Raw genomic sequence first — 6,276 nt, forward strand, 5'->3', positions numbered from 1 at the left:
ATCGCAACCCTCAACCCAGCTCTAGTAATGACCCTCACTCACCAGAAACCCCTGTAGGCCCATTAATGTCTCCACCCCAATCCCAGGCTATAGCCACTGTTTTCCGAAGTCAAGGCTTCTGCCAACCTCCCAATTCCCAGATACCCTCACATTCTGGACCTACGTTAGAAGCATCCCAAATAGATCTCCTTAGTCCCAGATCCCCCTCCAAATCTCCTTTGCGACATAGGCCAACCTTTAAAGCTCTTTCGGAGGGCCACAGGCCCTTAAGAATTTGTGATACCTTAAAGATGGACTACGAAGACGATCAAGCGAAAGAATGGAACTCTTGCCCCATGCTGCCAACTGCCAAAAAAGGTCATCCCAATGGAGGGCAACTCACTATCGACTCTCTCCATATTTTCGGCCTTCTCCTGTGAGAGAGCTATCTCAAGATAACACCTATCCAGGAGTCTCTGAATTGGTTGGTTTAAATTCCCTCATTAGGACTAGGGTTGATTATTGGGTATCCCCTCATCAGAACCTTCACTCCTTAGCAAAGATCCACAACATTAGTAACTCTCCACAAGGGAAGGCCTTGTATGTTGCCTCCCCTCATGAGGAGTTTGCTCCTAAGGAGCTCTCAGTTCTCCTATCCATGGAGCTTGACAGGGAGTTGTCGACAGGCCCAATCCGTAGCTTTGCTGTCAATGTTCCTCAAATGTACCCTCACTCTGCAGGAGAAGGAAATCAGAAGAACTTCGATGCTTTTCAAGTCACATACCGAAGGAGGAAATATGTCATTCTAGCACAGGTAAGGATTCACCATGCCTTTCCCCATGAGGGGATGAGCCCTTGGAAACTTCAACGAGGCTAGCAAGGGAGGCTCAGAAGGCTGAAGTGTAGGGGTGAGACTATAAACTAAGTTATCCATGCACAACATTCTCATATGGAATACTCGTGGAGTGGGCAACTCGTCCACCATTACAACACTTAAGAGGCTTATCGGATACTACTAGCCATCAGTCATTGTTATTATAGAGCCTATGATTCGAGATGAGAAGCAAATTCGGGCAGGTTTGAAACTTGGTTTCCATTCCTCCTTCTCCAACGCAACCCAAGATGGGAAGGTGTGGATCTTTTACTCCTCTTCACTCTCAGCGAATGTTGTGGCTGCCTCCAATCAGATGTCGTCTATCATGATTGAGCCCTACGGTAGTGCAGACAAGGTTTTGATCTCGGGAGTCTATGCAAAATGTTACAGAATCTTAAGAAGGCAGTTGTGGGATCAACTCCACCAACTTGGAGTAGCCTTCTCCCTGTCTTAGGTAGCCTCTGGAGATTTCAATGATGTCCTGGAATCTTCTGAGAGGATAGGGGTGTCCCCCTTCAATGTTAGAATCTTATTAGAATTTGCAGAAGGCCTACTAAATGCAAGCTTATCGAACGCTCTTTTCTCCGAGAACAGATTCACTTGGTGCAACAATCAAGGCAGCCAAGCCCGGGTATGGGCCAGATTGGACAGGGCCTACTATAACAGCCGGTGGTTTTAATCTTTCCAATCTTTTCAAGTAAAACATCTGCCTAGGCTAAATTCGAATCATGCCCCACTATTGTTATCTTGTCTCCCTCCTCGGGTGTCGCCACGTAAGCCATACAGATTCCAACGTATGTGAACAAAGCACGAGTCTTTTCAATAGCTCGTAGAGAGGGCCTGGGACCCTGGCCTCCATGATAATCCCATGTTGTGTCTTCTATCCAACATGAAGAATGTCAAATACATCCTAAAGGCCTGGAACCATACCACCTTTGGTAATATATTCCAAAACCTCTAGCAAGCGGAAGCCAATCTCTTGTCGGCTAAAACTTCTACCCAGAACTCCCCCTCCGACACTTCTATGCAGCAGCAAGTGTAGCTGGCCACAGATGAGCCGGCTCGACTGGAACTCTGTCAGGAAATTTTATGGAAACAGAAGTCGTGGAACAATTGGCTTCTTGAAGGCGACAAAAATACCTTGTAAAACCCTAGTTCTTATAACCCGAGGATGATCACTCGAGTATGAGAACCCAATTGTCACATCATGAAGTGAACTATAACACATCTAATTAGTAGCAAAATTCTATAATATAAGAAAAGGTTACTATTGCATAAGTGGAGGATTTCATGAGTATCAACAAAGCAGTCCAAAATACATAAATGAAAGCAACATGAAATCCCTCAGCAGGGGAATTGTTATTACAACTCAAACAAAATTTAAAGTCTAAAATACGAAAGCAAGTAAATCCTAAGATATCAATTGAGCTCCAACAGCTCAACTACATCGGCATAAAGGTCATCCTCTCCAAACTCCTCCTCAATCATCCCTGGAATCCCGTCATCAAACCTACACCTATTTAGTGCAACTGCAAGATGGGATGAGTGAAAACTCAGTGGGAATTTTCCTCAAAGATTCATGCATATCAAATAGTTCCAACATAGTTTAAACCAATATATCAATTCATAACGAGAATAATATGAACTTGTGTATAAATGTATGAATGTATGCTCAAATCACAGATCTGGGGATGCACATCCAGTTGTCAAAAGAAAAGGTTGCCCACGGTAGACTGACTACCTGAAAAAGACCATGTAGGTGAATGCACTCAAGGATGTCTAACCTCCCGAAAAAATATTTAAGATATACCCGAGGAGGTTCTAAAATCTGAAAAAGCCTCATGTAAAGAGAGAGCGGCCCATAGTGGTACAAATGCACATATTCTAAGGGTTTAATTGAAGTGATAGAACTTTTAGTAAATCGAATAGAGTGTGGCTTACAATGAGCACTCGGTAAAGCTCATATGTCATGCGTGGATGTCATGCACCATGGTACCCATGTACATTAACAGGATTGCTCTTCAAGCAATAGACATCATCAAACATCCAAACATGAGCTTAACATGAATTTTTATAATATCTCTAGGTCCAAATGAGGGTCCATAAATGTGACATGTCAAGTATGATTAAACTATTGATAAGTTCATTCTACGTTTCTTACAAAAGATGACATTCCGCACATAATCTTCATTGTATGATTTGTAAAATAGAATGAAATGAAATTTCATGGCTCTTGTCATTACTAGTAGAACTATGCCTATAATCAAGTAATTGCTAATATGACATAGAGAATACAAAACTAAATTCTATCCTTATGGTTAATAAATATAGGATTTGAGTTATCAGAAATAAGGTATCACCTCATGTTCATCAATACAAAATAGGAATGAAAGGGATAAATTACTATTCACATTATTCTAAAATTTTATACACACTAGATTTAAACTAAAATGGAGTCGAGCATATGTAAGAAGTAATGGGGTAATTCCTCACTATACATTTTATAAGATGAATGAAAACGAGATTTCCTACCTCATTATAACTAGTAGGAATGTACCCATAACCGAGCAGTTACAAATGTGGCATGAGAAGTACAATACAAAATCCTATAAAAATGATTTAGAGCAATAGGGTTTTGAATATTTGTTCATAATTATCGACATCAAGTAAAGATTAGGAGTGAAATCGATATTTACACTACTCTAAATTTCTCTACCCATTAGGCTTAAAACTAACTTGGAATTTAATGAAATGAAATAAGAAATGTGGGATATTCCTCACCTTGGGAGGGTATTTTCTCTAATTTGGGATGTTCTTATGAGTTGAGTGTAAGGATACTAAAATCCAAGTATAAGTTTAGACTTCCAATCTCAACTCACATATACCCTAATGGTTATATAAATCTCAACTTCAACTCACTTGTTGGGGCTTATTGAAGGAGAGAGTGTCCTTTAGGGTAGACAATTGAAGGCAGTACTTAGATAGATGGTTACAAGATGTCAGCAAGTCATAACCGAGTCGACTCAATTGAGAAACTGGACGAGTCAATTCGCCCCTGAGTTAAGAGGGTTTTAGAACTAAATAACAGGTGTTAGTTTCATACCTAAATGGCGATTGTTCTCGGCTGTCGAAGAGTGGATGATTATCCTTCAAGGTAATCATTTAGAGGCATTCCTGGAGGTACCATTTCAACATGTTAACACTGAGCCAACTCAGTCTAATCACTAACTATGGAGATGAGATAATGATAGGGCCTATTTGCAATCTGTTCTTGGGTCATTTAACTCAGGAGATTAGTGATATCTCCAAGGGTCTTCTTAGATTGTTATGAGCATAGATACTTGGAGATGAAATGTTCTTGACTCGGTTGGACATTTGCAGAGTCAACTCGCTAACGAGTTGAGTGTAGCGTCCCTTTAAACGGTTGGAATAGATCCAAGTCACCTGATGATGTAGAGAGACTGAAGCAACCTGATCTCCAGATTTGATCTGAGTCAGGGTTTTACCTTGACACACAGATATAGACCGAGTTATGTGTTGTTAACTCGACTATGACTCGATCCTGGAACTCAGCTTGGATAGAGATCCGTTACCTAGGATGCGAGTCAGATGAGGTGTTTCTGTCGGATTCTTCTGATTCATGGCTGATATGAGCTGTCCGAAGATGGCTGGTTATGAAGAGATAGTCGTGATTTGTTGAGAGCCTGGCTGGTTTCCTGGAAGATTGAGTCGATGTGGACTCGTCGAGTTTGCAGCTGGGCTGGTTCAAATCTCGGTCCAAGCTAGCTGTGTTAATCGAGAGCTCTCTCTCTCTCTCTCTCTCTCTCTCTCTCTCTCTCTCTCTCTCTCTTCTCAACAAAGGAATGAGTCGGACCCAAAACTGACTCGCTCGATAGAAGGGCTGAGTCGAGTTGCGACAGAGGTTCGCAACTTGCTCCAACCGATGGTTTCTCTCTCTCCCTATCCCTTTTTATCTCTTTCTTTATCCTTCCTTGAAAAATACCCTAAATTATGGCTATTTATAGCCTTTCCTCTTCTAGATATTTCCATGGCTAATCGTGAGGATTAGCGCATTCTTAACAAAACAAATGTCGAGAAACCCATCATTAGGGTTCTGTTAATCGTCTGAACATATGCATGGGCTTATATAATCGTCCCTGATGGAATTTAGCTGGGGTAGGCCACACGATGAACGTTTTGGATTAGAAAAAGGACCGACTTTTTGAAGTGTGGCATAAACGGTCCGATTGGGGAAGATGACCCCGTGATCATGGCGATTTTACAACGGCCGGCTAATCTGTTAATCTAGTGCATTCAACAGGTTCGGATTATGCCAAGGGGGTATGTGTGGTCCATCAAACGGTGAGTAAGGACTGCTAATAGCGACTCTCTTTCGAAAGTGGCGATGACTCGTGCCACTACAACATCTCATCAAAATCTCATTTTGCTACGAGATTTTCGAGTCCTAAGCTCAACGCTTAGGATCTCTCGAGAGAAGCTTCTAGATGGTGGAGAAGGGTCGAGATTACGCCAACCCAAAATAGTAGTTATTCCTTCCACCTTTTTGCCAACGCCGTGGCATTTTCGGAAATGGGGTGGTGACGGGGATATACACAGTGTATATGGTCGTGATCTCGGGATTACCTGGCTATCCGGATTGCCAGCTAGATACATGATCGAGGAGGTCTCACCATCCCAGACGTAGTGTCGAGTTGCACCCGCTCCTCAGTCCGTGCATTCTTGTGATCCTCTCGACACCATGTTCGATCAAGGTTATGGTCGGTGGCCCTTGTTAAACATGATGAATGGCTCGGATTTGATGAGACGGGCTTCAATGGTCCCTGATGGTGGGCCATTTCATAATGACGAACGCCTGGGTTCATTTGAATGTGTGTGTGGAGGGAAGAGTGGGAGAAATCCTATTTTTCTGAGTTTTATCAGGTCAAGCCCGGTTTGACCATCTGCACCGTCCCGTGCTCTGCGGGAGTACGTGATTGGTGTTCATGCGCAATTCCATAGGTGGGGCTCACGTGGTCGTTAGTGTAATCCACACCGTTCATTCTACTTGGGTGGTCCACCAAATGCCCTAAGCCAAAGATTTGTCGGTTCAAAGGTCTTTAGTGGGTCCCAGTTAATTGTGATTGCGATCTAAGTCGTCCATTTCTCTTGTGAAGTTTATTAAACGCTCTAAACTAACGGTTAGTTCATTTCATTCTTTTAGGGGGTTATACTTGAATATTTATTCTTGATAAATGTTGGTTACTTTGATCTGACTGTTACTTTTATTTTCAATACGTATATTAGTGATTATGAGGTGTGTTAATGAGTGGTAGAGTTTTATTATTGTTAGAGTCTTGCTACTAGGTTTTTGTTAGTTCACAATGTTGGAAAATGGAGTGGTTGATCTTATTTGTGAGTTGTAG

The sequence above is a fragment of the Magnolia sinica genome, chromosome 16 (assembly GCF_029962835.1).
Source record: "Magnolia sinica isolate HGM2019 chromosome 16, MsV1, whole genome shotgun sequence".
Classification (NCBI taxonomy): domain Eukaryota; kingdom Viridiplantae; phylum Streptophyta; class Magnoliopsida; order Magnoliales; family Magnoliaceae; genus Magnolia; species Magnolia sinica.